Source organism: Cherax quadricarinatus, chromosome 9, assembly GCF_038502225.1.
Source record: "Cherax quadricarinatus isolate ZL_2023a chromosome 9, ASM3850222v1, whole genome shotgun sequence".
NCBI lineage: Eukaryota > Metazoa > Arthropoda > Malacostraca > Decapoda > Parastacidae > Cherax > Cherax quadricarinatus.
Window position 1 is genome coordinate 11,452,663 of NC_091300.1, and position 14,414 is coordinate 11,467,076.

Sequence of the window (14,414 nt, forward strand, 5' to 3'; positions counted from 1 at the left end):
ATGGTAATGTTATCGTGTTGATCTTCTTCCAGCGATAATATCGTATTCGTGATCCTCCGACGATAATGTAGTCTTGTTCGTCATCCTCCGACGGTGATGATATCCTGTTCATCTTCCGGCTATGTCATTTATAATATTTTGTAAATTTACTTGTTTTCCTCTAATTTTTCGTATTTCTTTTAAAAACTTTTATCTACCGGAATACCCTTAATGATGTAACTTCCCCTTCTTTCTTATAATTTGTATATTAATTTCTTGTGTGGCAGCGTATCGCATGCCTTCCAAGAGGCCAAGATAGTCTTCTTGGTTGGTGAAGTATGATTTTCCTTCTGTGGTCCGTGATGTTCGTCCTAGATGAGAAACGTGGTAATTATTAATGTTACCTGGGTTTGGCCAGACACCGCGCGTGCTGCCACATCCACATGTCCACCCTGTTTGTTTTTTTTAATTGTTAATTTAATTTTTGAATAGTTGTGACACCACTATTATTGTGTATACGTATTTATGTCCGTAAGGTTGCCCACGTGTGTACTAATGCGTGTATATATTTGTGCACTGTGTAGTGTAAAGTAACTTATGTGGGTTTAGGTTTATTTTGTGAATATTAAATAATTATAATAATAATGAATGTATAATAATAGTCCTAACACGACGTATGGGTAATACGCAGTTTTCTGTGTTTTTATTTTCTGAGATGGTGTACTGGTGGCGGGGAGAATGAGACGCCAGTTTAAGCAAAGTTAATAGATGTGTAGCAACTCTGTGCTAGTTCAAGGGAAGATTCTTCTGTCATGAGTTTTTGCCTGAAATAAAAAAAATTGCGGTGATGAAAACTAATTTGTATAGTTTGGTTCATTCGACTGGGCAAGACCATAATATGTTTATTTTTTCTACCTGAAAGGTTTGTTTGTGCTTGATATTGGAGATGAAAGTGACGGCAGAGGAAAGACACACTAGACGGGCAGGAGACACACTAGACGGGCAGGAGACACACTAGACGGGCAGGAGACACACTAGACGGGCAGGAGACACACTAGACGGGCAGGAGACACACTAGACGGGCAGGAGACACACTAGACGGGCAGGAGACACACTAGACGGGCAGGAGACACAGACGGGCAGGAGACACACTAGACGGGCAGGAGACACAGACGGGCAGGAGACACATTTATAGATGAGCTTCTAAGTTATGGTGTTGGGGAACCAATATCATAAAATAATTGTTGCAAAATTTGTCAACATTAGCAACACTAAGATTGCACGCTAATAGTTGTGCCGAAGACATACTCTTACTCTGTGGTATTAAAGTTTGTGTTTTTCTCTCTTCCAGGTGAGTCGTTGTGCGGCGGAAGATGAGGCTTTGTGGGAGGTAAGTGAGGGGACGCACACAGCTACCACTGGTGGGAGGTAAGTGAGGGGACGCACACAGCTACCACTGGTGGGAGGTAAGTGAAGGGACGCACACAGCTACCACTGGTGGGAGGTAAGTGAAGGGACGCACACAGCTACCACTGGTGGGAGGTAAGTGAGGGGACGCACACAGCTACCACTGGTGGGAGGTAAGTGAAGGGACGCACACAGCTACCACTGGTGGGAGGTAAGTGAGGGGACGCACACAGCTACCACTGGTGGGAGGTAAGTGAGGGGACGCACACAGCTACCACTGGTGGGAGGTAAGTGAGGGGACGCACACAGCTACCACTGGTGGGAGGTAAGTGAGGGGACGCACACAGCTACCACTGGTGGGAGGTAAGTGAGGGGACGCACACAGCTACCACTGGTGGGAGGTGAGGGGACGCACACAGCTACCACTGGTGGGAGGTAAGTGAAGGGACGCACACAGCTACCACTGGTGGGAGGTAAGTGAGGGGACGCACACAGCTACCACTGGTGGGAGGTAAGTGAGGGGACGCACACAGCTACCACTGGTGGGAGGTAAGTGAGGGGACGCACACAGCTACCACTGGTGGGAGGTAAGTGAGGGGACGCACACAGCTACCACTGGTGGGAGGTAAGTGAGGGGACGCACACAGCTACCACTGGTGGGAGGTAAGTGAGGGGGCGCACACAGCTACCACTGGTGGGAGGTAAGTGAGGGGACGCACACAGCTACCACTGGTGGGAGGTAAGTGAGGGGACGCACACAGCTACCACTGGTGGGAGGTAAGTGAGGGGACGCACACAGCTACCACTGGTGGGAGATAAGTGAGGGGACGCACACAGCTACCACTGGTGGGAGGTAAGTGAGGGGACGCACACAGCTACCACTGGTGGGAGGTAAGTGAGGGGACGCACACAGCTACCACTGGTGGGAGGTAAGTGAGGGGACGCACACAGCTACCACTGGTGGGAGGTAAGTGAGGGGACGCACACAGCTACCACTGGTGGGAGGTGAGGGGACGCACACAGCTACCACTGGTGGGAGGTGAGGGGACGCACACAGCTACCACTGGTGGGAGGTAAGTGAGGGGACGCACACAGCTACCACTGGTGGGAGGTAAGTGAGGGGACGCACACAGCTACCACTGGTGGGAGGTAAGTGAGGGGACGCACACAGCTACCACTGGTGGGAGGTAAGTGAGGGGACGCACACAGCTACCACTGGTGGGAGGTAAGTGAGGGGACGCACACAGCTACCACTGGTGGGAGGTAAGTGAGGGGACGCACACAGCTACCACTGGTGGGAGGTAAGTGAGGGGACGCACACAGCTACCACTGGTGGGAGGTAAGTGAGCCGACGCACACAGCTACCACTGGTGGGAGGTAAGTGAGCCGACGCACACAGCTACCACTGGTGGGAGGTAAGTGAGGGGACGCACACAGCTACCACTGGTGGGAGGTAAGTGAGGGGACGCACACAGCTACCACTGGTGGGAGGTAAGTGAGGGGACACACACAGCTACCACTGGTGGGAGGTAAGTGAGGGGACACACACAGCTACCACTGGTGGGAGGTAAGTGAGGGGACGCACTGGTGGGAGGTAAGTGAGGGGACGCACACAGCTACCACTGGTGGGAGGTAAGTGAGGGGACGCACACAGCTACCACTGGTGGGAGGTAAGTGAGGGGACGCACACAGCTACCACTGGTGGGAGGTAAGTGAGGGGACGCACACAGCTACCACTGGTGGGAGGTAAGTGAGGGGACGCACACAGCTACCACTGGTGGGAGGTAAGTGAGGGGACGCACACAGCTACCACTGGTGGGAGGTAAGTGAGGGGACGCACACAGCTACCACTGGTGGGAGGTAAGTGAGGGGACGCACACAGCTACCACTGGTGGGAGGTAAGTGAGGGGACGCACACAGCTACCACTGGTGGGAGGTAAGTGAGGGGACGCACACAGCTACCACTGGTGGGAGGTAAGTGAGGGGACGCACACAGCTACCACTGGTGGGAGGTAAGTGAGGGGACGCACACAGCTACCACTGGTGGGAGGTAAGTGAGGGGACGCACACAGCTACCACTGGTGGGAGGTAAGTGAGGGGACGCACACAGCTACCACTGGTGGGAGGTAAGTGAGGGGACGCACACAGCTACCACTGGTGGGAGGTAAGTGAGGGGACGCACACAGCTACCACTGGTGGGAGGTAAGTGAGGGGACGCACACAGCTACCACTGGTGGGAGGTAAGTGAGGGGACGCACACAGCTACCACTGGTGGGAGGTAAGTGAGGGGACGCACACAGCTACCACTGGTGGGAGGTAAGTGAGGGGACGCACACAGCTACCACTGGTGGGAGGTAAGTGAGGGGACGCACACAGCTACCACTGGTGGGAGGTAAGTGAGGGGACGCACACAGCTACCACTGGTGGGAGGTAAGTGAGGGGACGCACACAGCTACCACTGGTGGGAGGTAAGTGAGGGGACGCACACAGCTACCACTGGTGGGAGGTAAGTGAGGGGACGCACACAGCTACCACTGGTGGGAGGTAAGTGAGGGGACGCACACAGCTACCACTGGTGGGAGGTAAGTGAGGGGACGCACACAGCTACCACTGGTGGGAGGTAAGTGAGGGGACGCACACAGCTACCACTGGTGGGAGGTAAGTGAGGGGACGCACACAGCTACCACTGGTGGGAGGTAAGTGAGGGGACGCACACAGCTACCACTGGTGGGAGGTAAGTGAGGGGACGCACACAGCTACCACTGGTGGGAGGTAAGTGAGGGGACGCACACAGCTACCACTGGTGGGAGGTAAGTGAGGGGACGCACACAGCTACCACTGGTGGGAGGTAAGTGAGGGGACTACCACTGGTGGGAGGTAAGTGAGGGGACGCACACAGCTACCACTGGTGGGAGGTAAGTGAGGGGACGCACACAGCTACCACTGGTGGGAGGTAAGTGAGGGGACGCACACAGCTACCACTGGTGGGAGGTAAGTGAGGGGACGCACACAGCTACCACTGGTGGGAGGTAAGTGAGGGGACGCACACAGCTACCACTGGTGGGAGGTAAGTGAGGGGACGCACACAGCTACCACTGGTGGGAGGTAAGTGAGGGGACGCACACAGCTACCACTGGTGGGAGGTAAGTGAGGGGACGCACACAGCTACCACTGGTGGGAGGTAAGTGAGGGGACGCACACAGCTACCACTGGTGGGAGGTAAGTGAGGGGACGCACACAGCTACCACTGGTGGGAGGTAAGTGAGGGGACGCACACAGCTACCACTGGTGGGAGGTAAGTGAGGGGACGCACACAGCTACCACTGGTGGGAGGTAAGTGAGGGGACGCACACAGCTACCACTGGTGGGAGGTAAGTGAGGGGACGCACACAGCTACCACTGGTGGGAGGTAAGTGAGGGGACGCACACAGCTACCACTGGTGGGAGGTAAGTGAGGGGACGCACACAGCTACCACTGGTGGGAGGTAAGTGAGGGGACGCACACAGCTACCACTGGTGGGAGGTAAGTGAGGGGACGCACACAGCTACCACTGGTGGGAGGTAAGTGAGGGGACGCACACAGCTACCACTGGTGGGAGGTAAGTGAGGGGACGCACACAGCTACCACTGGTGGGAGGTAAGTGAGGGGACGCACACAGCTACCACTGGTGGGAGGTAAGTGAGGGGACGCACACAGCTACCACTGGTGGGAGGTAAGTGAGGGGACGCACACAGCTACCACTGGTGGGAGGTAAGTGAGGGGACGCACACAGCTACCACTGGTGGGAGGTAAGTGAGGGGACGCACACAGCTACCACTGGTGGGAGGTAAGTGAGGGGACGCACACAGCTACCACTGGTGGGAGGTAAGTGAGGGGACGCACACAGCTACCACTGGTGGGAGGTAAGTGAGGGGACGCACACAGCTACCACTGGTGGGAGGTAAGTGAGGGGACGCACACAGCTACCACTGGTGGGAGGTAAGTGAGGGGACGCACACAGCTACCACTGGTGGGAGGTAAGTGAGGGGACGCACACAGCTACCACTGGTGGGAGGTAAGTGAGGGGACGCACACAGCTACCACTGGTGGGAGGTAAGTGAGGGGACGCACACAGCTACCACTGGTGGGAGGTAAGTGAGGGGACGCACACAGCTACCACTGGTGGGAGGTAAGTGAGGGGACGCACACAGCTACCACTGGTGGGAGGTAAGTGAGGGGACGCACACAGCTACCACTGGTGGGAGGTAAGTGAGGGGACGCACACAGCTACCACTGGTGGGAGGTAAGTGAGGGGACGCACACAGCTACCACTGGTGGGAGGTAAGTGAGGGGACGCACACAGCTACCACTGGTGGGAGGTAAGTGAGGGGACGCACACAGCTACCACTGGTGGGAGGTAAGTGAGGGGACGCACACAGCTACCACTGGTGGGAGGTAAGTGAGGGGACGCACACAGCTACCACTGGTGGGAGGTAAGTGATGGGACGCACACAGCTGCCACCACTGGTGGGATGTAAGTGAGGGGACGCACACAGCTACCACTGGTGGGAGGTAAGTGAGGGGACGCACACAGCTACCACTGGTGGGAGGTAAGTGAGGGGACGCACACAGCTACCACTGGTGGGAGGTAAGTGAGGGGACGCACACAGCTACCACTGGTGGGAGGTAAGTGAGGGGCACACAGCTGGGGAGGTAAGTGAGGGGACGCACACAGCTGCCACTGGTGGGAGGTAAGTGAGGGGACGCACACAGCTGTGGGAGGTAAGTGAGGGGACGCACACAGCTACCACTGGTGGGAGGTAAGTGAGGGGACGCACACAGCACACAGCTACCACTGGTGGGAGGTAAGTGAGGGGACGCACACAGCTACCACTGGTGGGAGGTAAGTGAGGGGACGCACACAGCTACCACTGGTGGGAGGTAAGTGAGGGGACGCACACAGCTACCACTGGTGGGAGGTAAGTGAGGGGACGCACACAGCTACCACTGGTGGGAGGTAAGTGAGGGGACGCACACAGCTACCACTGGTGGGAGGTAAGTGAGGGGACGCACACAGCTACCACTGGTGGGAGGTAAGTGAGGGGACGCACACAGCTACCACTGGTGGGAGGTAAGTGAGGGGACGCACACAGCTACCACTGGTGGGAGGTAAGTGAGGGGACGCACACAGCTACCACTGGTGGGAGGTAAGTGAGGGGACGCACACAGCTACCACTGGTGGGAGGTAAGTGAGGGGACGCACACAGCTACCACTGGTGGGAGGTAAGTGAGGGGACGCACACAGCTGCCACTGGTGGGAGGTAAGTGAGGGGACGCACACAGCTACCACTGGTGGGAGGTAAGTGAGGGGACGCACACAGCTACCACTGGTGGGAGGTAAGTGAGGGGACGCACACAGCTACCACTGGTGGGAGGTAAGTGAGGGGACGCACACAGCTACCACTGGTGGGAGGTAAGTGAGGGGACGCACACAGCTACCACTGGTGGGAGGTAAGTGAGGGGACGCACACAGCTACCACTGGTGGGAGGTAAGTGAGGGGACGCACACAGCTACCACTGGTGGGAGGTAAGTGAGGGGACGCACACAGCTACCACTGGTGGGAGGTAAGTGAGGGGACGCACACAGCTACCACTGGTGGGAGGTAAGTGAGGGGACGCACACAGCTACCACTGGTGGGAGGTAAGTGAGGGGACGCACACAGCTACCACTGGTGGGAGGTAAGTGAGGGGACGCACACAGCTACCACTGGTGGGAGGTAAGTGAGGGGACGCACACAGCTACCACTGGTGGGAGGTAAGTGAGGGGACGCACACAGCTACCACTGGTGGGAGGTAAGTGAGGGGACGCACACAGCTGCCACTGGTGGGAGGTAAGTGAGGGGACGCACACAGCTACCACTGGTGGGAGGTAAGTGAGGGGACGCACACAGCTACCACTGGTGGGAGGTAAGTGAGGGGACGCACACAGCTACCACTGGTGGGAGGTAAGTGAGGGGACGCACACAGCTGCCACTTGTGGGAGGTAAGTGAGGGGACGCACACAGCTGCCACTTGTGGGAGGTAAGTGAGGGGACGCACACAGCTGCCACTGGTGGGAGGTAAGTGAGGGGACGCACACAGCTGCCACTGGTGGGAGGTAAGTGAGGGGACGCACACAGCTACCACTGGTGGGAGGTAAGTGAGGGGACGCACACAGCTACCACTGGTGGGAGGTAAGTGAGGGGACGCACACAGCTACCACTGGTGGGAGGTAAGTGAGGGGACGCACACAGCTACCACTGGTGGGAGGTAAGTGAGGGGACGCACACAGCTGCCACTGGTGGGAGGTAAGTGAGGGGACGCACACAGCTACCACTGGTGGGAGGTAAGTGAGGGGACGCACACAGCTGCCACTGGTGGGAGGTAAGTGAGGGGACGCACACAGCTACCACTGGTGGGAGGTAAGTGAGGGGACGCACACAGCTACCACTGGTGGGAGGTAAGTGAGGGGACGCACACAGCTACCACTGGTGGGAGGTAAGTGAGGGGACGCACACAGCTACCACTGGTGGGAGGTAAGTGAGGGGCCGCACACAGCTGCCACTGGTGGGAGGTAAGTGAGGGGACGCACACAGCTGCCACTGGTGGGAGGTAAGTGAGGGGACGCACACAGCTACCACTGGTGGGAGGTAAGTGAGGGGACGCACACAGCTACCACTGGTGGGAGGTAAGTGAGGGGACGCACACAGCTACCACTGGTGGGAGGTAAGTGAGGGGACGCACACAGCTGCCACTGGTGGGAGGTAAGTGAGGGGACGCACACAGCTGCCACTGGTGGGAGGTAAGTGAGGGGACGCACACAGCTGCCACACAAAAACTACATTCACTGGAAAATATGAAAATGTAATGCAAGAGTCGTTATCCTCAGACTTCACAGACAGTGTAGTGTGTCATGTCGGGTCGGAAAATATGAAAGCCATATCTTGACAGATGAATTAAGGAAAAAGGTGTGTGTGTGTGTGTGTGTGTGCGCGCGCGCCCATTTGTAGTCATCTATTTGAGGTTGCAAGGGTCGAGTCACAGCACCTGGCCCTATATCTTTACTTGCTTGCTTGTGTGCATGTGTGCGCGTGCGTGCAAGTGCGTACGTGCCTGTCTGCGTGCCTGCCTGCGTGCTTGCTTGCGTGCGTATGCGGCCAACCCGGGTGGAGTGCCTTGTAGTACACACATCTGTAAGTACGTATCACTTAAACTCTACGGAATGTACCAGCCATATTTGACTACCTGGTATCTAAGTATTTACCTGTTAATGGTTCTGGTAATCATTTTCGTTGCAGCAGCCCTCAGACAAGCTTACTGGTCAGTCAGAATGTTTGTACTTTCAGCATTCCCATCTAGTGACCAAAACTCAGCTTATCAAGAATTATGTTTTAAGTGAGGGTGTTGAGGAACGTTGAACCTTCCACGCATAATGCTTCTTGATGTACTGTTTACCACTTATTACTCACGAGTTCGTAATGGCACGATTGCAAACAAACTACCGTACGGGTGGGGACGGAACTCGCGGCGAGTGAGTCGTAAAACTCCAGGTCAGCGCGTAATCCACTGGGCCAAATAGCTATAAGATTCATCCAACCAGGTATATTTATACACCATAGAGAGGTTAGCATGGGCCCCACTGTGGCCACAAACGTAAGTTTTTATAAATTAATCTCCCACCAGCGTGGGACGCTCGTGGGAGAGTCATCTGCAAAAACTTACATTTGTGGTCACAGTGGGGCCCATGCTAACCTCCTTATGCTGCATAAATATACCTGGTTGGATCACTCTCCTCATAATCAGCTGGCCCAGTGGATTACGCACTGGCCTGGAGTTTTACGACTCACTCGCCGCGAGTTAAATCCCCACCCGCACATCTTTTTTTTTTTTTTTTTTATTTTTACCACTTATCATTCAGAACCCGTCGAAGATAGATGCTTCGGTGATGAAGGGCTCTAGAAGGAAGGAATGATGTCAGTAATATGTACTCGAGTCTGTACTGTCCAGTATCCACCCACATGTAGGCCTCTCTGAACATTAGTTTGTCACGTGACTTACCTTGTACCCGCCAGGCTAGGCCACACAGCGTCAGTTTAGATCATGGCAGACATGGGGGACAGACCTACAGGCGACCAAGCTACGTCTTACTCCATCAGTATACCCTACCAGACCAATTGTATCATATCATTGGTACCATAATCATCAGTCCGAACCCTATTCTACAATGGGATCAACTTTGATTGTCTCCCATTCCCATTATTGCTTCTCCATGATGTAGCCGGGCTCAGTATTGTGCACCACTCACCACCGATGATGCCGGGCTCAGTATTGTGCACCACTCACCACCGATGATGCCGGACTCAGTATTGTGCACCACTCACCACCGATGAAACCGGGCTCAGTATTGTGCACCACTCACCACCGATGATGCCGGGCTCAGTATTGTGCACCACTCACCACCGATGAAGCCGGGCTCAGTATTGTGCACCACTCACCACCGATGAAGCCGGGCTCAGTATTGTGCACCACTCACCACCGATGAAGCCGGACTCAGTATTGTGCACCACTCACCACCGATGAAGCCGGGCTCAGTATTGTGCACCACTCACCACCGATGATGCCTGGCTCAGTATTGTGCACCACTCACCACCGATGAAGCCGGGCTCAGTATTGTGCACCACTCACCACCGATGATGCCTGGCTCAGTATTGTGCACCACTCACCACCGATGAAGCCGGGCTCAGTATTGTGCACCACTCACCACCGATGATGCCGGGCTCAGTATTGTGCACCACTCACCACCGATGAAGCCGGGCTCAGTATTGTGTACCACTCACCACCGACGTAGCCGGGCTCAGTATTGTGCACCACTCACCACCGATGATGCCGGGCTCAGTATTGTGCACCACTCACCACCGATGATGCCGGGCTCAGTATTGTGCACCACTCACCACCGATGTAGCCGGGCTCAGTATTGTGCACCACTCACCACCGATGATGCCGGACTCAGTATTGTGCACCACTCACCACCGATGAAGCCGGGTTCAGTATTGTGCACCACTCACCACCGATGTAGCCGGGCTCAGTATTGTGCACCACTCACCACCGATGAAGCCGGACTCAGTATTGTGCACCACTCACCACCGATGAAGCCGGACTCAGTATTGTGCACCACTCACCACCGATGATGCCGGGCTCAGTATTGTGCACCACTCACCACCGATGAGCCGGGCTCAGTATTGTGCACCACTCACCACCGATGAAGCCGGACTCAGTATTGTGCACCACTCACCACCGATGAAGCCGGACTCAGTATTGTGCACCACTCACCACCGATGATGCCGGGCTCAGTATTGTGCACCACTCACCACCGATGTAGCCGGGCTCAGTATTGTGCACCACTCACCACCGATGTAGCCGGACTCAGTATTGTGCACCACTCACCACCGATGTAGCCGGGCTCAGTATTGTGCACCACTCACCACCGATGAAGCCGGACTCAGTATTGTGCACCACTCACCACCGATGAAGCCGGACTCAGTATTGTGCACCACTCACCACCGATGATGCCGGGCTCAGTATTGTGCACCACTCACCACCGATGATGCCGGGCTCAGTATTGTGCACCACTCACCACCGATGTAGCCGGGCTCAGTATTGTGCACCACTCACCACCGATGTAGCCGGACTCAGTATTGTGCACCACTCACCACCGATGAAGCCGGACTCAGTATTGTGCACCACTCACCACCGATGATGCCGGGCTCAGTATTGTGCACCACTCACCACCGATGAAGCCGGACTCAGTATTGTGCACCACTCACCACCGATGAAGCCGGGCTCAGTATTGTGCACCACTCACCACCGATGAAGCCGGACTCAGTATTGTGCACCACTCACCACCGATGAAGCCGGGCTCAGTATTGTGCACCACTCACCACCGATGAAGCCGGGCTCAGTATTGTGCACCACTCACCACCGATGAAGCCGGGCTCAGTATTGTGCACCACTCACCACCGATGTAGCCGGGCTCAGTATTGTGCACCACTCACCACCGATGAAGCCGGACTCAGTATTGTGCACCACTCACCACCGATGTAGCCGGGCTCAGTATTGTGCACCACTCACCACCGATGATGCCGGGCTCAGTATTGTGCACCACTCACCACCGATGATGCCGGGCTCAGTATTGTGCACCACTCACCACCGATGTAGCCGGGCTCAGTATTGTGCACCACTCACCACCGATGATGCCGGGCTCAGTATTGTGCACCACTCACCACCGATGAAGCCGGGCTCAGTATTGTGCACCACTCACCACCGATGTAGCCGGGCTCAGTATTGTGCACCACTCACCACCGATGAAGCCGGACTCAGTATTGTGCACCACTCACCACCGATGAAGCCGGACTCAGTATTGTGCACCACTCACCACCGATGATGCCGGGCTCAGTATTGTGCACCACTCACCACCGATGTAGCCGGGCTCAGTATTGTGCACCACTCACCACCGATGAAGCCGGACTCAGTATTGTGCACCACTCACCACCGATGAAGCCGGACTCAGTATTGTGCACCACTCACCACCGATGATGCCGGGCTCAGTATTGTGCACCACTCACCACCGATGAAGCCGGGCTCAGTATTGTGCACCACTCACCACCGATGAAGCCGGACTCAGTATTGTGCACCACTCACCACCGATGAAGCCGGGCTCAGTATTGTGCACCACTCACCACCGATGAAGCCGGACTCAGTATTGTGCACCACTCACCACCGATGAAGCCGGACTCAGTATTGTGCACCACTCACCACCGATGAAGCCGGGCTCAGTATTGTGCACCACTCACCACCGATGAAGCCGGACTCAGTATTGGGGTGGATTGAGACGTGTATGCAAATCTTTCTACACCTGCTGCTCCTGCTTAACAATAAACTGGTACAATAAACTGGTACAATAAACTGGTACAATAAACTGGTACCTGGGTGTTACCTGACTTCTAGGTCCCATTATTCAGGGTGGAAATATTCATTAGAAAAGGTTGGGTTTTGAAACCATCTGAGGTAGAATAACACTTTACCTCGATGATTTGTTAATGTAGACAATGATGAAATATTTAAGATGCCTTCCAGAGAGTATAGTTTTAAATATTACAAGTGTGTTCAAATAATGTAGATGTATGAATTTGTGTGGAGAATGAAACTTCTATATATATTGTTGCCTTCCTTAAATAGTGGTTAGTAAAAACACCTTGAAAAGTATCATTTTCTTTAGGATTCTTTTGTTTTGAAGGTTCTTGTTATCCAGCTTGCCATTTTCCTTTTTGTAATGGTAGCACTATTATCTTCTAAGCCCAAAATATCTATCTCTATTACACAAATTTTGATTATCTTTCCTTTAGCACTCCTCACAGCCCTTCCTAATTCTTCTTTATTATCCTCTCTACCCTTGCAACTCTGTGATCCTGCACTACCCCCTGCCCTGCTGCGCTGTATGACCCTCGTGGGTTTACCTCATTTTAATTAAGTTTTTTTTTATAGCAGAGTAGCTTAGATTTAATCGAGTTAATTTGTATTGCTTTGAGGTTTGCTGTTTCCGCTATGGATACCCTTCTCGACAATTTTAATAGCAAGAGCAGTTTTGTATGTGAGGTAACACGGAGTTAGATGGTCGGGATACATACTGTACCTTGATGACTACATCTCCCGGACCTCTGGTCTCTAGGCTGCCATCTGTAAACATTTTATACGCTTATGTTTATAAGGTGTGTATTTTTTTATAGTATGGTTGGTTATTTAAACAGCAGGGCTGCCACTCTGCATGCATGGTTATTGCATGGTGTTTGTCTCCTTACTCCCTAGTACGCGCGCACGCAGTCATTACCTCTGCTCTTTAACACAATTACTTCACCACCAAGTAAGTTAAGCCAAGTGTCTAAGTGTTGACACTTTGTTGGAGACTAGGATAAGGGAAATGAGGCCAAATTAGAAGGCTTGGAACGCTGATGGAGACTCGGAGTCTAAGATACATGGTACATGACTGCAATATCTGCGTTCTGCTCCCAGGGGGGAGGGGGGGTTGTCTTCTGCTTCATCATCCTGACTTGGGCCAGATTATCTTGGTGACTGCCTGATCAGCCAGGCTGTTACCACCCGCAGTGCTGGAAGTGCACCCTGCTGGCCCATAGTCATTACAGGCTAGCTAATCAAGCTTCCTTAATACCACAACCCTACTTCGCACCGTGATTGCGGGTTTTGACTCCAGCTCTTCCTGGAGTCTACCTTCAGAGTGTTTCAAGGGTCAACGCCCTCGCGACCCGGTCCCAGACCAGGCCTTCAGGTAGATGGTCCAATCAGCCAGGCTATTGGTGTTAGCCGCACGAAGTCCAACATAATCACCACAAGCCTGCTGATCAGGCACTGACTTAAGAAACTTTCTGATTTTTCTTGAAGACAACCAGGGGGTTAAATAACAAAAAAAGGCACAATACCGTGACTGGAACGATACACAAATAACCCGCACATAAAAGAGAGAAGCTTACGACGACGTTTCGGTCCGACTTGGACCATTGACAAAGTCACACTAACCAGAAGTGGAGCAGGACGGCTATGTATAGGCAGGAAGAGGTGGTGGTAGTAGTAGTACAAGAATGGTATATAATACCGACTTGAGTTTTCCTATAGTGTACTCATTGCACCTCTGCTTTTCACTGGGGGTATTTTGTACCATCTGCCAACGTTCTTACTTCCATGGTGAATGATGATTGCGCAAATTTGGGACCAGTCCTTCTAAGACTCAATCTGTACCCCTTAGAATCTAAGGGGTACAGATCGAGGAACTTCAAACGTTCGCAGTAATTTAGGTTCTTAACACAGTCTATATAGGTGAAGATTCTTTACACATTCTCCAGGGAGACTGTGAAGGTTTGAGTCGCGTAAATTCTTGACTAAACTCGGCTAATATTTTTTTTGCCCGAAATATGCACTTTTTTTTCCGTTGTCAAAATTC

At 53.8% G+C, this 14,414-nt stretch overlaps 1 protein-coding gene across 2 annotated transcripts in view; it reads left to right on the forward strand.

The window, feature by feature from the left end:
• LOC128686222 (protein phosphatase PTC7 homolog) overlaps positions 1–14,414 on the forward strand; it is a 317,819-nt gene that overhangs the window by 238,841 nt on the left and 64,564 nt on the right. The window lies entirely within an intron of this gene.